Here is a 19,070-nt window from a genome sequence, read left to right on the forward strand (position 1 = left end):
CAGTGCGACTAGACATGGAATGCCGTTACCTTCCCACCAAGGTGGTACCTATTTATCTACTCGCATTTACATGCTTTTGAACTGTAGGATGGCAGGAGCTGGGTAAAAATATTTAATCATCATCATCATCATCATCATCATCATCATCATCATCATCATCATCATCATCATCATCATCATCATCATCTCTGCCTGAAGATCTCCATGAAAGTGAACCACCCAGATTAGTAGATTATTTGTTTCACTGGTGATGGCTTAGAACTGATTGCTGATGTTTGTATAAAGCACATCTATGTCCATAATGAAAAGTATGGTACTTTTCTTATTATATTCAATTGGTTCCTGTCTCCAACTGCACTCTAGCCATCTCCTATTTTGCTTCATAGCTCACAGCTCCTGGTTAAACCAGGACCCTGGCAGAGCTCTGGGCCAGAGAGGGTGTTTAGGAGCAATTGTGTCTACAGCCCTAGTGGCAGCAACAAGCTAGCCATCAACCAGAGCCTCAACAAGAGCGCCAGACAGATCAGCTGGAATCCCTCTCATGGTATCCTGGAATAGTGATGGATCCAGTAACCTTCAAGGGCGGACCAGCACCAGGCCCACCAAGACCCACAGGTCTCCGCTGGTTCAGGCTCCTCCAAACCCCCGCAACGCAAAAGCAGTCTTCCGCGACACTGAGCTCCGCCTCTCAGACAAGACAAGCTAGCTGCCTCTCCTCCCCACATCCTCCAACTCTCCTTGACAGCCTCCGAATAGCCTCGAAGCGGCACAGGGACCGAAAGGAAGAGCTCACCAAGTGAGAAGAAGTGGTGAGAAAGCAAAATAAAAAACAAAGCAAAAGAAAGGAAAGAAGGAAAGAAAGAAAAATCGGACCGGACTGGCAGGGGAAAACACTCCCAGCCAGCTACCGGTCCACCATCTTGAAGCGTTTACCCCATGTAGAGCATGGGATAAAAATATTTTAAACAAACAAATAAAATAATATCTACAGAGGGCTGTATATAACAGAGCAACTGTGTAGAGTGATAAATACAAGAGGGCTCTGTTTTGCAAATTAACACGTAACTCCAGCCCCAATGCTCCTCCACTTTTGGAGTTCCAGTGGTAGAAGGGGCTGAAAAGGGAGATGTCAGTGATGTGTTCAGAGAGATCATGGGAGGCTTTGAATCAGCTTAAATCAAAGTCATTTCAGTGCCAAGAGATGGTCCCACCAAGGGAAGTGTACTAGCCTTGGCACTAGTGAAGTCAATCTCCCTCTTCTTGGCAGTGGTGGGACCGTGTGTAGAATTAAAGGTCTTCTATAGTGAGGAGTGCCCCATTGATTCTGGCTGGTATGAGTTTGGCTGCACTTCAGATTTGGTGCCTCTTCCTATCCCTCAGTGCCCTGTAATTTCAGACCTCATCATAGGTGCTCTAGAATGTGGTAATAACATTTATGTGCTGCCAACCTGATATTTGACTTTCTGTGACCCTTCCTGGTTTTCTAGATATAAATGATTCAGTTCCTAGGCACAAACTACTCAGAATTAATGTAGAAGAGGCACTCTGGGACCAGGCAGCTTGCCTAAGGTCACACAGGTACAGGGAGTACTTTTTGAGGATGTCTTGTATCACTCTGTTTGTTGACAAGGTCCCCAGGTGGCAGAGCACGTAACCTTGTCAGTCGCGCACACCGAAACTGATGTTGCAATGTTTAAATGTCTCTCACTGTTTTAATTCATCTGTTTTATGATTTCATCGGGCGCTGTTTTCTCCGTTTCATTGTTGGCTGCTCTGAGTCCCATTTGTTGGGAGAAAGGTGGAAAGGTAATAAATACATAAAGCTGCCCTAATTGCAACTGTTTGCCTTTGTACTTACGTGCCATTCAAACAGCCATGGATATCAACACCAACATTGTTGGGTAAGGAGCTGCTAGATTGCTCAGTGGAGATTGGCCATTTACTCCTATGGGGTTTTTCGATGTTTTTGCATAGCGACGATTAATCTGGAATGGATTAACGTCGCTGTGCGGGGCACCACTGTATATGTCTTTTATCTTTCTCAAAATACTCCTTTAAAATCTACTTTTCTTTTGAGTGGATAACTTCTTGTCAGCAGAGAAATGTAGCAGTTGCCACGAATCTGTATCTATGTGTCAAAATGTCCTTGAAAGTCTGTTTGTAAAGGCAGAATGCACTGAAAATATAAAATATCAACTTTTAAACAGATTGCCACCAGGGGGCAGCATTTACTTTTGTATGGGAAGCTTAATTGCAAATGAACAGACTTTCTTGATCTATAATAATCTTATTTCCATTTCATAAGGACTAGAGTCAGTTCTTGAATAAGGCTAAATCAAAGCTCCAAAGGGCCAGGCTACTCAATCACATCTTCAGTTCATGTCTAACTGTTCTACTTTATTTCTGACAGTGCAATTTATTTATGCCAAAAATAGAGGAAATTAGATATGATATTTTGGATCAGTTTCTGGAATAGAGTATAGAGCACAATCAAATGTTCTCTGTGTTTGTGTATAAGAGTTGAGGTGAGTTTGTGCTTGAAGAAAATTGTGCAGACTTCCCAATCACATATACATTCAAGCCTCCCAAAAACTTCTGGATTATGAATGTGGTACTCACAATATAAAATGCCATGCAGTCATGGTGGCAAAGCCTAAACACTCACAGTGTCTCCCTTTAAAATGCCAATTTTTGAAGTCTCTATTAGAGTCGTGACTACCTGAATTCCTTCGAAATAAAAAAGAGAGAGCTGGGATTGGCCATTTACTTTCAAGGTATGCAAGTTTGACCTTTTCAATGTATTTAATCTGTTTAAAATCTGGAAACACGGAAGGTCAAAATGTGTGCAGGGTGTGTGTGTGTGTAAAACAATGTTACTTTTTAAAAGCTCATATGGTTGGACAGAGCACGAGATGGTTGGACAGTGTCACCGAAGCTACCAACATGAATTTGACCCAACTCCAGGAGGCAGTGGAAGACAGGAGGGCCTGGGGTGCTCTGGTCCATGGGGTCATGAAGAGTCGGACATGACTAAACGACTAAACAAAAACAACTCAAAAGCCTTTTGCTCAAACATCCTCAGATTTGGCAATCTATCTGTCTGTCCGTCCATCCCTCTCCCTCCCTCTCTCCCTCTCTCCCTCCCCCTCTCCCTCCCTCCCTCTCTCCCTCCCCCCCTCTCTCTCTCATAACTTTTTTCTGAGGTGGGGGGAACCAGTCTCAAAATAAAGTAAAAAAATCATTCTACTTCATAGTAAAAATGTGTATATAAGACCAGAAACAAAACTTCTCTCTCTCTCTCACTCTCTCTCTCTCTCTCTCTCTCTCTCTCTCTCTCTCTCTCTCACACACACACACACACACACACACACACACACACACACACACACACACACAATCAATAAAATATTGCCCCAAAGCCTGTTGTGGAACTATGCCTATGGAAAGCAAGCAGCATAACTCAAGGTGGCTATCAGTGAGTCTCTGCTTGGATTTTCAGGGGCGTGCCTTCCTGACGGGGTGTTCCTTGCCTCAAAATCCAAGAAGTGTCTAATTAATTGTCAGCAATAAACTGCAGTGAGCTGCACCATTTGCATTCCACATCTGTAATTATATAGCAGGGTTTTGAACATTTTCAATGGGTCTCAGTGTGAAAGCATCTCTGAAAATCTTTGCTAGGCCTTCTAAAACACCTGCTTCCCTCAGGATTCTTGAGAGGCTTCTTCTTAACAACACTCTCTCACATAGCTCGAAATCACATTGAAAGGAGTGGGACTTCCTAGTCATCACATAGGTGAATCTCATATATTTTAACTAATTTCCTCTAGTTCATCTAACACTAGATTTAGCTTATTTGCTTTAAAATGTTACTTTACGCAAGTCTTCCTCATAATCCTACCTATTATACCTCGTGCCAGTTTTTTAAAAGAAAAATCTTGCAACATTACATTTCAGCAGTTGTCCTTACCAGAAAAGATCAAGAGCAAAATAGCTATGGGTGTGGGTATTTCATATTTCTCTACATCACTCCCATTCAAAGGCTTTACATCAGGTTCTCCTTATATTCTGCTACAGAATATTTTCTTTAACAAAGTGCCAAGAGCTGCTGTGGTTGTTGCCGATATTGCTTAACCTTTGGCAGCAATTCCTTGTTGTTTTGCCTTCTTGATTATTGTCACCAGTGTGTTTCTGTGGCCTTTTCTTGTTCTGTTTTCCCTCCTTCGTTACTGCCAGGACACTCTTGTGCTGGGCTCATTTGTCATGCTCTTCATGTTACACTACACAGGCAAAATCCCCTTCAGTTCTGTACCAAAGAGGAAACCAAAGAAATTAGAGCACGTTTCTATTAAGGTCTGGGGCTTGATGTAATCAGGGATGACCCCAAACATTGTGCCGCTTGAGACAGAAACACAAGGACTGGTACATCCAATGATGTGAGAAATCAGAATGGGAGATGAAGTCTCAGGATGAAGAAAATGTTAACAGTCTTTATACTAGCTTGAAAATGTTCAACGTGTTTCAGTGTGCAGCCTTCTTCAGGAGCTTTGTATAAAAACATGGTTGTCTGGAGCCTGTTGTTTACAAATATATTTCTGGTTTTATATATAGATCCTGAAGAAGGCTGTGTACCAAAATGCCTTGAGCATTTTAAAACTAGAATAAAAACTGCTACAATTTTTTTACATCGTGAGCCCGCGTTTCCCATTCTGATTTCTGACCACTTAAGACAGAACCAACCCACTCACCATAGTCAAAATACGATATATGAAATCAGTCAAGATATTTTGGCTCATGAAACAGAAGAATCCTCTTTGTAGCTCTTCTCTTGTATGGTAATAATAATAATAAAAAAAACCCACCTCATTAAGAAATGCAAGTAATTGACTGTTTGCTCCATTCTCATGTATTCCAGACTTCAGAAAATGGTGTGCCAAACCATACCACAATGAGAGAGAGAGGAAGCAAAACAAACAAAAAAGAAACCATTATTCAAAGAACGGAACCGTTCTGATTACTAGTATTGCAAAAGCTGACAGACAAGTTAGTTTTAAAAAAACCCTGCATGTCACATTAAACCTGACTTTCATAATGCTGTTAAGGTTCCAGAAGTGCAGTGGATATGCATTTAGAAAATACTGAAGGCACAAAATAAAGAAAATGTCAAATGTTACTTCCTCATAACTTTGGGATATGTTATGTGTGTGGGAGAAGGTTTTTTTCCACAAAGCAAAACCCTGAGGCTGAATTACATTTTGGCAAGCATGTATATTCCAGCAGTGGAGAGATATAAGGTCAGAAGGAGAGAGTTGAAGCAAAGGACCAGAGATAGTTCTTGCCAATTTAGACATTTGTTTTCCTAGTGTACAAAACACAGCTCACTTCTTTGAATGGCTTCTAGCTAGAAGCCCTTCAACACATCCCTGTTCCTACTCATAGAACAATAGAGTTGGAAGGCCATTGAGTCCAACCCCCTGCTTATTGCTTCTTCAATCCAAAATCATTCCAGATCCAGGCCAGATCTGACAAGAACTATACATCAGTCAACAGGAAGGGCATCAAATTCAGAAAGGATTAAAAAGGATTTGTAGATCTGACCTCTGTTCCATGCAACTGGTTTCCTGGTGTTAAATGCCCCTTGTCTCTTTTCTCTTTTTAAGATCATTGATCAGAGTCACAGCACAAGCCGTTTCCCAGTTGGATCGGAGAATCCTCCTGGATGTGTGCAATGATTTTTTAAAATGACATTTTACTTTTCTGTGCTTTTAAAAATAATTACGTCTTTCATTCATTAATATATTTAACCCAGCATTGCTTTGCTCTTTTATGTTTTATCAAAAGAAAATAACTGATTGTATGACCCTTTTGCTTAGCTTAAAAATGTCCCTATACTTCTCCTGCTGCAGTGAGAATTCCACAAGAAATAGGGAGGAAAGAGCTGCTCGAGTTACATAAATGAGGGAATTCCTTTCTATTATCTCGCTAAAAGTGATGCAGTACAGATCTACATTTTTGGAAAATGGGGCAACCCATTATGAGACCGTGATGAAGAGGAGGTCACTGCAAGCTTTATACTCTGGGATGCAAAAGGCATCTTGAGCTGATGCATGTCTCCCTTGGGAATCATATGAAAGACTGTGCAGGTAGCTCCATTGTAATATGAAACTGGGTCTCCATATATGCTTAAGTTGATTCATTTTCAAATATTACAGAAGCAGCTTATGCCTCCAGTCACCTCTCTCCCTCCCTCCCTCCCTCCCTCTTTTTCTCAATCTCTCCTACAGGCAACTGTTAGTCTCAACTAGACTAGGGCTATTGAATCACTTGTGCTTACAGAAGTCTTGCTTATCAAAAAACCACTGATTCAGTGGGTCTACTCCAGTAAGGACTAACAGCATGATTTATCCACACATCTGTCTGTGCCTGTGAGTGAACAAGTAAGGAGAGAGAGATAAGGAGAGTGAGAAACCTTAATTTGCATTCCAAAAATAAAAATCAGAGAAAAGCAAAATAATATAATGGCCTCCCTCCCATAATGGGCCATTCACCTCTACTTGCACTGACCCAGTCAACACTGAGCAGACATGACAAATCTTAAGGGACAGAAGAAATGTCTGTTAAAGTAGTTGTGGTCTATGTTGTTGGCTGCCAATACTGATGCTCACTTTGCTGAATAAAAGCTGCTGAGTCTGGCATCAGTTGTTTCAAGGCAGGTACAGGCGAGGTTAAGAATTAAGTTCCCTGTACAGAGAGGGGTGGGGGACAGGAAAACAGACCTAGAGAACTGAAGTGCCAATAGACCATACGACTTACAACTGGCTACAAGTTGTTTCACGAGGACACACACACGAAAACAAAAGCCATATGATGTTAAATCAATTTGTATATTTACAGCTCTGAGTTTTGTATTATTCTCATCCTGTTGAAACTTGTGTTTGTAGTTGGAGATATGTGAATTCCCCTACTGAGTAAATTTACATCTTACATGAAGATGGGCTTGATTTCCTGGAAAACCCTTGAAAAACAGAACCCTCTAAATTTACCTCAAAATTTGCTTTCAGCAAAAAATAACATAATTTTTTTAAAAAATCAATTTTTTAAAAAAACTAAAAAGCTGTGATTAGAAACAGTTTCAGTACAGCTGTCAACATTTTTCAACTGTGTTCTTCCATTTGTAAGGCTATCCCACTGCACTTAAAATATCTTTTTAATCTCACAAACCATTACCTGCAGTGGTTACTCATGCTCCACCTCATCGAAGATGTCAGGAACTTAGGATGAAAGAATTGCCTCCCAAGGCTTTTGGGGAGGACAGGGAGCACAGAGTTGGGAGGAAAAATGGCCACTAATTTTTGTTGATAATAGCAGATTAGTGTTTGGCATGACGTGACACAAAGATCCCATCACTGGATGGGCTACCTGCCATCCCGTAATCCATATCCAGCTGGTGCATTCCAGCAGAATGGCAGGAAAAAATAGACCACAAGGATGGAGACCAATAGTGGCTGATGTAAGTTCATGTTGAATATTCAAGAAAGAATCCCAACAAAGGGCAGGATGGAAATAATTCAAAAAGAGAGCATGTGGAGGGGGGAGGCCATTTAAAACCCATCACATGAAGCACACAGGAAATTGTCATCTCTGGTCTAACTAGCCAAGTTGGTGTCCTTCTCCATTCTGGCCAGATTGCCAATGGAGATAAACAGGCAAATAATTCCAATGTGCAGCAGGGCTTCACTAGATACCTCCTCCTCCCCATGCTGCTGTGGGAGTCCAATACCCTCCCCTGACATGTGTAGAGTTGGGATTGACTCTAAACAGAGAGTCCTATGTTGGCTTGTCTCCTCAGTTTCTGCAATGATAGGTAAATTAGTCACAACATGATGTTTCCTGCCCCCCCAATCATTAATTCCTCCAGCTCTACCATTAGGCAGAATTAATTAAGTACCTGAGTTGTAAGATGTTGGGGAGCAGTAGTGCCTTCCTTCTGTCTCTGAACTCTCTAGCTGCAGGAGGATAGAACTGTGCATGCCACACAAGGTGTGGAGCAGGGGGGAGGATACCATTTTTTTCATCAGTGTTCAAGTAAGCTTAAAGTTCCAAACCATTCAGCTTCTGTACATGGACTATAGAAGGTGTGCCACAGTTCTTGTCTACCTCATGCAACAAAATATATTTATCTCTGCTGTTGTGGGGTCAGGAAGATGTAATCGGGGAGTCTAACTAAGTATGAAAGTATGATGGGGCAAAACATAGCAAAGGACACAAAATGGCAGTTATCTTGGATCCAAATATGGGATTCATCAAAATGTGCTTCCTCCCTTCCCCCCCCCCCCATTTTTGATAGAAATAACTAGGAATATTCAGCCAGTTACACCAGCAATTTGTTAAACTACCCTTTGAATGACTTTCACTTACTTTATGATCACAAAAGACTATGTTCTCAGTGGCAATATATTTTAATGTAACATCTCCTGTCTCTTTTGTCAACAGAAATTGTGTGCGATGGTCTGCCTGCTTGACAGGATGACAGGATGAGAGCAAAACTTCCATTTTGTGACTTAATTAGGGTAAAATTTATTTTCCTTCCCATCTCAGCTGGACAGCTGATCTCGTATATTTCAGCAACAGCTTGCACCAGGTTGATGCAAACATTCTTTGACCACAGAATAAAAAAAAAACACAGAAATGAGGTCTGACAAATGCCGATTTGGCCAAGAGGAGTGGAGCTTTCTGCTTTTTCGACATACAGGTGGCCAACTTATTACCACAGTGCACATGGTCTAATTATTTCCAAAATGAGCACCTGGAACAGGAGATGTGACCTTGGCTGGCAGAAGCTCTGTAAATAAATCTCAGCACATCTGCTTTTAGCACAAGATGTGTTTCTGTACCTGTACTTTCAATGCCAATGGTGAGAAGTCTGCAGAATAATAGGTACTCAGAATTATCTTTTAATTCTTGGCTCTCTTGTCACTGTTGGTTTTGCCATCTTGAAAGTCAATCGAAATTATATTCCAGACACAACGTTTACTGTTATTTATACATAAATAATATTTTTTCTCCTCACAGATGGCCCAAAATTTGTAGCCTACATTATGCCAGCATAAGGGCAACAATGCCACCAGTAGGGGGAGATTGCTCGTAATTAAATAGTTCTTCATTTGATCATGAGTCTTCCATTACTTGCCCAGAGGTTGCTTGCAGTCAATCTCTTTGTGGGTGACTTTTGGGAGTCTCAAGATTAAAGAAGCAACTCTTCAATTATCATAAACCTGAAGCTACCACTAATGTCATTTGGCAAGGGGAGATGGCTGATAGTTAACAAGGTTCTCCTTTGATTTCAGAATTCACCAGATGTGCTCACAATGAACCTGACTGCAGGTGAGTGAGAGGTGAGTTATGGGAGCTAGGAGATGGAAGGAGAAATTCTTAAATTACTGGCAGTCTCTCTTTATTGGTGATATCATTCTCCTCACATAGGCATAATTTTTGTGATAGAAATTTGGCCTATTGTTTATTATCTTGTCATATTGCTTGGTTGTCATAGGAATGGATGAGGTGAATCATTTAGCAAGCAGAAGCCTTATACCTTTTACCATGTGGATTAAGAATTACATGCGTTTTTGTTCAGTTTTACACATAAGCCTTGTTCAGACATTATGAATTTATTTAAAACCTGTATAAAGCTGTAGAGAAATAAACACACTCCAATATCACCATACCAGACTCATTTGCATATTGTACAGAGGCATAATGACTTATGAGTTATAATGTTTTCTTGTAACTACTGGATAAGTTAAAGAGAAAAATAGGATAAGGTCACTTGTTTCATTGTGACAGCTTGCTTACCCTGTAAGAAAGAGCAGGGTAGCTTCACCACAACTTCAAGTGAACTCTAGAGTAGAAAAGATGAGATTTGGTCTGTTGGGGACAGAGAAGACTGAGCTCAAACAAAGTACGTATTGCTTTTGTATTTCCTAAAATCATTCTACTGAAGTTACTTTGCTATGAAATCACAGCTGGTTTAGCCATCCTTAAGGGCTTAAAGCTGAAAAGCTACCTTTTCTCAGGTACAGCCCGGTTACTTGATCTTTCCTGGTGCATCTGTTGGAATCTTCTTCTGTGATATGCCTAAACATGATGGGAAGACCTGAGCACCCAGTTGTGGGCCTTTGCTAGTGTCTTCCAAAACAAAAACCGTAATGGGTTATTGTGGTATGTGTTGAGGGAAGATGGCTATCAGACACCAACATTGGAGAGCTTGGGTCAAAACTAAATAGTAGCATATTGTTAGACATTGAACCTGGCCCTGGGAGTGGACACTAGGGATACACGTCAGGTGATGAAATACACTGTTCCATCAATCCTTGTGAATTTCTGCTGCACTCACTTTTCTGCAAAATGAGTCATGTGAAGATTCTCCACATATAGAAGAGGCTTGTTTGTTTTTTGTTTCTAAAATTCTCCATCTGAGGACAGTAATAGAAATGCAAGAGGAAGAGTTTGGGATACTACACCTTGTTCCTTGTGTGTTTATTCTGTTATATTTGAAAAGGATTATAGTAATTATTGTAAGCAATATGTAATGTAAAAGGGTAATAGGGATTATGAACTGGGTAATTCCCTTATATAAAGTATGTGATGGTTTAATCTGAATTGATAGCATTGCTGTAGTTCTGAATAAAAAAGGAAACCACAACAAATACATTGAAAATGTGTTTTATCCATTTCACTCTAATCCTGAATTTTTTAATGAGCCTCATGGCATAGTGGTTAAAGTTCTGTACTGCAGCCCAAACTGCTCATGACCTGGGTTACAATCCCAGGTAGCTGGCTCAAGGTTGACTCAGACTTTCCTTCCAAGGTTAGTAAAATGAGTACCCAGGTCACTGAATAAACTGCAAGAATCTAAAATGATGGTCACACAATGAGACAAGGAAAGTACTGATCTTTACAGTGCATCATTCAAGGTAATATAAATGGGAAAATAAATGCAAGAAGACCTTCTTGGCTGAAAAACTGGTGATTGATCTGGGTGGATCACAACATTGTTGTGCTGAGCTATCGCACCCAGAGTCAGGCTTGCCATAATGAAGTCCACCTCTCAGCATGAGAAGAATGAGAAGTTGGTTCCAAATTAGGTATAGCTGTCACATTCAAAGTCACAAGCCTGTATCCTGAATTTCGGACATTAAATTGCTGAAGTGTGAGCAAGAGGGCTACCATCCAGAGGATTATTACCGTTTCTTCCCTAGCATCACTTTGCCTTCGCTGCTGCTCCCTTAGACGAATATCAGTGGGTAAACATTTCCTATCAGTGCTACTGTCAAAAAAGTCAAAGACCCACCGATTAATACAGAAAGCTATGCACATGCTTTGCTCTCCCACCCCCAATTTGTTAGCTCCTGGGAGCACATGAAAAGTTAGGGACAGATGGGAAGCAACAGACATAGGGACCAAACAATAATCCCAATGCTTGGTAACCACGTTACTGTGACCAAAAATTGGTGAAAGAATGGTTGCATGGCAACAGAAGAATGTGCAGTATTGCAGGTCTAGCAACTATCTTTCATGTTTGGAGTCATCATGTGAGCAGCTGAGAGCTGGCACATGTTCCAGGACCAAACCAAATGTTGCATCTGTTTACTAAACATGATATTTCTGTCACTACCTCTTCATATGCACTTTCCTGAACAGTCTGTGAAACTATCTTCTGGTTGTGGGGTGACGTGGGGCCACAAGATCGGAGAGGAATTTCTTAGCAGGGAAACACCTGCAATCATACATTTTGAGCAGAAGGTTGCAGCAGCAGATCATGTTAAGACATCTCAGGAAATTCTCTATTTAGCACTGCCAGACAGATTAGCAGCTCCCTGTAGGCCTGTTTACAACCTTTCCAATGGGATTTGATTGTTTGGAAGCTGTTTTTGCCGATGCCTGTCAATAACATTGCCTAGGTAAATGCTGCCCATGCTGCAAAAGCGGTGTGATAGGGCTTGTTTATTGTTTTCCTTCTGCCCACTATACAGTACATGAATATATCCCATCAGTAGAAATCTGCATTTTAAGTGCTTCACAAAAAAACGGCATTACAGATCAGCTCAACTGAACATAATGTGGGATATTGTGAGGGAAAACAACTAGAGCTAAAGTGAATGTTTGGGACACAATGTGAAGAAAGGATTGAGGTGGAAAGTGACCAGGCAACTACCAGAGTCCAGAGTGGGCAATAACTTTATTTCATCACTAAAATATGACAAATGTAAGCTAGCTTTTGGTTCTGCATAATATTTGTGGTGAGGGTATCAGACACCTTGTCTTCTAATTGACGAAGTCGCTGCCAAACAGAGGCTTTGGGCAGTGCGACTAATGCTTTGCCCCCCCCCCACAGATGGCACAAGATGTTAAGGTCTCATGAGAGCTGTTTTAAGAGGGGAAGAACACCAAGTTATATAAAGAGTGTTCTCCCTTCTAACCGTCCTCTTCTTTTTCTTGCACTGCACGAGAAAGAGGACTCTGCTTGCTGGCTTATCTTTCCTGTGTCACTGTGAGGATCAGCATTCCTGGAGGACAGGAGGGCAGCATTGGCTCCCTCCCATGGTTGTGTTGTCTTTTAATTTTCTTGCTCTAGGACAAGTTCTCAATTTCTTTATATTTGATTAGAGTGGGCTTGTGGAAGCTAAAAAGAAGCGGGTGTTAGTGGCAGCGCTGTGGTGCCACCTGTGCTTAGGCGTGAGCAGGTCATCTTTGAATAGGTTACCCAGGTAAGCCATTCATAATAAAAAATAATAGAAAAATAAGGACATCAGGGTGAAGGGGTTGTATCGGGCTAACGGCACAAGGTAATTTGTCAAGCTCTTCATGGGTTTAAGTGGTGTGGCAACCCCCCTTTTTTCTCCACGTTTGGTTTTGGCACAAAGGGGCTAGATGCAGCTGCAAAGCTTTGAGGCTTGATATGAAGCCACACACCCCCACCTTTTGTTTTTTGGGTTCCCTCCCAATGCTCTCCACATTTTAAAACACAAAATAAGGCTTGCAGGGAGTGGGCTGCTGGCTTCGCTTGCCACATCGAAATTTAAAATAAATAAATAAATAATTGGTTAAATTAGTTTAAATAAAATATTATAATATTAATAAAAGTAACTTTAACATAAATATTGATAGATAGATAAAGTGCGAAAATAAATTATACTTTAGTACTAAATTGATAAGATTTTAATTCTAATTAATTAAATAAATTACTTTTAGCAATTATACAATTGATTAAATAGGTAAATAATTTAGGTGACTTGATTGATCAGGTGACTGGGAGCCATAATGGGATTAATTAATTAATTAGGTTTTTATAATTAATTGATTGATTGATTGATTGATTGATTGATTGATTGATTAATAACAAGTTGCATAGGTTAAATAAGATAATTAAACAATTGCATAATATTTAAAATAAAAAAGAAGGAGAAAAGCCTATAAGGCACCAAGACTCCACCCCCACACACATTTATTTGGTGTATTTATTCTAGACACTAGGGGGTGCTAGAACTAGAATTGTTGCAATTTTATATGATTGATAATTGCAATTTCAAGGTGGTAATTGATTAAGACCAAGGACAAATTCACACTAATGGTGTTGAAGAAAGGCCAGGGTAACAGGAAGGGGAAACAGCTGGCCAAGAAGAGGCCAGCATCACAGGTGTCCCCTCCTCAGTCTTCCTAAGATGAGGAATCCTGGCCTGTATGGCAGGAGCTTCAGGAAAAGATTTCGGCCCTTGAGGATGAGAGGCTGGCTAGACAAACCCTGCAGCCAGCATAGGTTCAACTGTGTAGATCATCTAGGGAGGCCAAGAGCCACCACAAGGCAAAACTTAAGACTTTAGCTCATGATTTAATGAATCAGCTTGCTGTTCTTGAGGCAGAGCAGCTACCTGAAGGAACCACCAGAAGCGAGGCTGAGGGTGCTGTGTCAACACCTAAGTCATAGCATTCTGAGAAGGGATGAAGGTCTTCAACTCCAGCAATGACTGCATCAACAACCGAATGCCAGGAGGTTCAAGAAGATGTGACTGAAGTCTGCCCCAACAGTCAATATACTGAGGATGGTCCAAGCTTGGCTTCAACATCTTCAGGTGAGTGGACCGCTACACCGGGCACCTATGCACCAAGCCCCCCTTGGCCTTGGGCCAGCAGCAGCCAGTTCAACCAGACCCCATTTACACCTTATACTACACAGAATGTGGGGCTTCCCAGCGCACCATGGCCATATGCCACTCCACAGCTTAGTGGTGGGGCATGCCATTCCCCACTTTAGCCCTAACAGCTCAAAACAATACCACAGCTAGTGTAGGGAAGTCGCCTTACCTTTCAGTAGCCAATATGGGTTCTAATACCATCCTTTTGTGCACTCTTCCATATGGGGATTACTCCATGCCTTTGGGGAATCACTTCTCCCCGGCAACTAATGAGAATATCTGAAAGGGTTATTATGTCAATTTATATGATGTATTAAACCGAGACATAGAAAAGAAGGATTTATATAAGGAAGATGAGAAGGAAAAAGAGAGGAGGAAGCGAAAGAAACCCAAAAGGAATTGGACGAATTGGCTTCCAGGATTTTTAATCTATGCAGGTGTGATAGTCAAAGCCCAACCATGGAGGGCTCAATCTCTATTTCAATATTTAGATATATAGGGCGTATATTGATTTCAAGGGGATGGTGTGGCTTCATTATGATGAAGCATTCAGGACGTGCAGTGCAATTCACCCCAACGTGTGCTGGGATGAGCCCCAACCTGGATTGTGGCTGCAACATATGACACCCACTAGACCAAACACAGGGGAGAGGTTTGACAGTGGACATTTAAATAAAAATCTGCCCTTGGTCAAAATCCCTGCCTTGGAGCGGGGCAGGCGGTTCAACCCTGCATGTTTTGTTGGGAATATAATTCCAAGGGTTTTTGTTACAAGAGACCATGCTACTTCAAGCATGAATGTAGCACATGTGGAGGTCAGCATCCCAACTCAACATGTTTTAGAGCTGGAGCTCAGAGGCAGAACAAAGGCTCTGAAGGTGGGAAAAAACTCAGCAATAGTGGGGGGGTGTTTGGAAAAAGGGCCCAGCCCAATTAGGGTAGAAATTTTAGAATCAAGGCTAATATACTACCCAAATAGAGAAGATGCTAAGTACTTATTAGAAGGATTTAAATGTGGTTTTGGAATCCCAGCCTTGGGGGAGTGCAGTGCATACATTGCACAGAACCTCCGATCATTCCGGGGAATGGAAAGTGTAGTAAAGAGTAAGATAGATAAGGAGGTGACTGAAGGTTCTTGGCCCCTTCCTAAGGTTACCTATGGAGAATTTAAGGGTCTCATAATTGTGTATTGTGCCCAAAAACGCAAAAGGAGAGTTCCGGCTTATTCATCACCTCTCTTTTACAAAGGGATAGCATCAGTCAATGATGCTATCCCTCCCGATTTGTGTACTGTAAGATACACTTCTTTGGTTGAGGCTGTGTACATGGTTAGGAAATGTGGAGTTGGGGCTGAAATGGCAAAATGCGATATAAAATCAGCATTTTGACTTTTCCCATGCACCCCAGTAATTTTAACTTCTTAGGATTTCAGTTTCAGGGCTCATTTTACATTGTCAGGGCTCTACTGATAGGTTGTTCAGTATCATGTGCTACATTTGAGGAACTGAGCACATTTATCGAATGGAAACTGACGTGTATGGTGGGTTGTAAGTCCACGGACCATTACCTCAACAACTGCCTTTTCTGTGGCAAACAGAATTCAGGAAAGTGTAGTTTTATACTAAAAAGTTTCGGGAATTAGCAAAACAGCTAGGATTACCACTAGCTGAGTTAAAAATGGAAGGGCCAACCATGTCCCTCACCTTTTTAGGGATTGAGTTAGACACAATTCAGCAGGTATCAAGACTGCCTGATGATAAGTTAAAGGATCTTAGGACCAGGATAGCAACGCTCTTGGAGAAGCGTAAGATGTCACTGCAGGAGCTTCAGCAAATAGTAGGGCACTTGAATTGTGCATGTAGAGTTATGGCGCCAGGGCACCCATTCCTCAGACGATTGTGCATCGCTATGCAGGGTCTGCATCAACCATGGCATAGAATTAGAGTCACACGAGGAATGAGGGAAGATCTATTAGCATAGAGCCAATTTTAGAAGAATTTAATAGTATCTCTTTTTTGATAGGGGAGATGGCATTAAAAGCTGAATTCCAGGTCCATTCTGATGCAGCAGGATCTCTGGGATTCAGTATTTACTTCTGAGGAAGGTGGTGTGCAGGCAGCTGGCCCAAAGAGTGGCGAAAAAATGGGATCACCAGAAACCTGGCTTTTTAAGAATTCTTTCCTATAGTTGGTGCACTTTGGCTATGGGCCGAAGAATGGTCAAATTCTGTAGTCCATTTCTGGTGCGACAATCAAGTGGTTGTTTATATTATAAATAACCTCATGTCGCATTTGGAATGGGTCATGACATTGCAGACATTGCAATTTAATGTTTTGGTGCATGCCTGGCACGTTCCAGGTCTGGAAAATAGGATACCTGATGCATTGTTGCGCCAACAGATTGACCTGTTCAGGGAGCTAGACCACAGAGCCAAGAAGTTTTCTGAAGTGCTGCCCCCCCCCCCCGAGATCTGGCAAACTGGTGTGAGAATGCATCAAGAGCGATAGATTTGTCTCTGGCACCAAGGACAAGGAAGGGTTATTCGGCTGTCAATATGGAGTTTCAGGAATTTAGGAAAGTGTTCGACCTCGAGCCGGAATGGCCGGCTCCAGTGGAACTCTTACAACAATTTATGGTACATTTAAATAGAAAGGGAATGGCACCGAGAACCATTCAGGGCAGGCTGTCTGCTCTAGCCTATTATGCAAAGATCAACTGATTTAAGGATTATTCTGGGGACTATCGCATAAAGAAAATGATAGAAGGGTGGTCTAAGGAGAGAGGTAGGATTCAGGACACAAGGGTCCCTATTTCACCACAGATATTTGAGCTCATTTGCCAGCCGTGGGCGATTTTATGTAAGGATAAATATGTGAAGGCCCTTTTTGAAGCAGCGTTTATGTTGACGTTCTTTGGGGCCTTTAGAATTAGTGAGTTTGTGGCATCAGGAAAGGAGGATAAGTCTAGGTTAGCCCTTCAATGGCAAGACGTTAAGGTGGAAGAAAGAAAGGTACAAATCCTCATTCGGCGATCCAAGGCTGATCAATTAGGCAAGGGTACACAAATCACATCAGAGCAGTGTAGCATAAGCAACATATGTCCCGTTAAAGCCACACAGACATATTTGAGAGTCAGAGGACACTACCTAGGATATTTTTTCCAGCATACTGATAGGTCGCCTCTGACGAAATATCAGTTTTGGAAATTAACTGACCTAGCCTTAGACAGAGTAGGCATACAAGGTATGAGATTTGGTACCCACTCTTTTAGAATAGGTGCAACTTCTACCGCAACTGCTATGGGTTACAGTTCAGAGGAAATTAAGAGGCTGGGCCAGTGGTCATCTTCCAGTTATTGCAGATACGTGAGAACATTAGCTAAGGTATAGGCAAGGGCCTGGTCTGATTATGTCTCCACAGGTCCTTTAAGATTGGTGAGATGAAGACACATTGCAATAATTGGACACAGTTATATTCATTGCACAGGGCTTTATGCTGCTGCATCCCCATGGGGGCATGACCTGGGCCTCGGGGCCAGCGCACAAGTTACATGGAAAGGACTGCGAGGCATGCAATGGATCCAACTGTGCAGTTTGGCAGCCTTTGGCCAGTCTCCTCCAGATATATTGGTCCAGATATATTGGTCATGCACTTTGGCGGTTACGACTTAGCAAGGCATCCTGGTAAGGCTTTGATTTTGGACATCATTCAGGACCTGAATTGGTTGAAGGCCAGGTACCCTGTTATGCAGATTGTGTTGTCCACAATCATTCCACGATTGGCATGGAGAGACGCCAGGTTTTTCCTCAACGTTAACACGGCTCGCAGGAGTGTTAACCGTGAGGTCTGCAGAGCAATCTGCAGTGGCCTTGAATCAGTGATCGGTCACCAAAGGATCTGGATGGATATGTCTGATATGGGTTTGGATGTCTTCTTGGAGGACATCCAGGGGGTCTGCTTGTTGAGCTCAAGCAGCTCAATAGCGGGCATGGGACATAGCGTGGCTAGTCCCTATGCTGTGACAGGTAGTATGGAAAAAAGTATTTCTTGGTGAGTCCACTGTAAGATCAGGTAAGCTAACAGCACATCGGACCCCCCAGGGCTGTGGATCATGCGATTACAGCACTTGGGGGAAAAGATGCTCTGGGCCACTACTGGACCAAAAGTCATCAAGTAAAGATGGCTCGAGGTCTGGGGGTGTTTATTAGTGGCCAGCTGGGTTCCTGATGTCCTTAAGATCACGAGAACCTGGGGCTGGGGACTCGCCCATATGATTACTGATTTATCTGTTTCTGCATTACAGCAGGCCCCCCTTTGTCAATTGATTGGCAAGTTTTGAATGATTGTCAATAAAGTGTGGCCTATGTTTTAATCCATATCACTTGTCTCGCATGTTGGAGGGCAATGTGTACAAGGACCACACAGCTTGCTTCCTTCCTTGTTGAACTCCTAGACCAACTAAAAAGTAACTTATCCAAGCTCTACCTTAGAGGTCTAAAACATTTCCCGAAAGACCTCCCCAAATGTTACCCTTTCCCCACCATCTTTTCCTGCTGTTACTGATGAGAAGAATAAAAGCCTTACTCTGAAGTCTTCTTCCCAAAGTAAGTTCACTATTTCAACACAGATTCTGAAGAGGTGTTTCCATTCTTACACATGTTCATCCAAAATGTGAGGATGGGGTGAATTTGCTTTAAAATGTGGACCTAGAAATTTTTTAGCTAGGCATAAGTGAATTCTACTCACAGTTTTTCACAAGCATTTTTTAATATTTTATTTTTAAACTACTAGGAATAGGGTAGGGAATATGAAAGGTAAAAGAAAATGGAAGGGATGGGAAAAGGATTTTAAGGACAGGACAGCACAGAATATACAAATATCC

At 41.8% G+C, this 19,070-nt stretch overlaps 1 long non-coding RNA gene across 1 annotated transcript in view; it reads left to right on the forward strand.

The window, feature by feature from the left end:
- LOC144588997 (uncharacterized) overlaps positions 1-18,653 on the forward strand; it is a 52,937-nt gene extending 34,284 nt beyond the window's left edge. The window contains exon 3 of the long non-coding RNA XR_013544814.1: positions 9,345-18,653. This is a non-coding gene — a long non-coding RNA (uncharacterized LOC144588997). The remainder of the gene's footprint in view (positions 1-9,344) is intronic.
- The last annotated feature ends 417 nt before the right edge of the window (positions 18,654-19,070 follow it).

Source organism: Pogona vitticeps, chromosome 4, assembly GCF_051106095.1.
Source record: "Pogona vitticeps strain Pit_001003342236 chromosome 4, PviZW2.1, whole genome shotgun sequence".
Classification (NCBI taxonomy): Eukaryota; Metazoa; Chordata; class Lepidosauria; order Squamata; family Agamidae; genus Pogona; species Pogona vitticeps.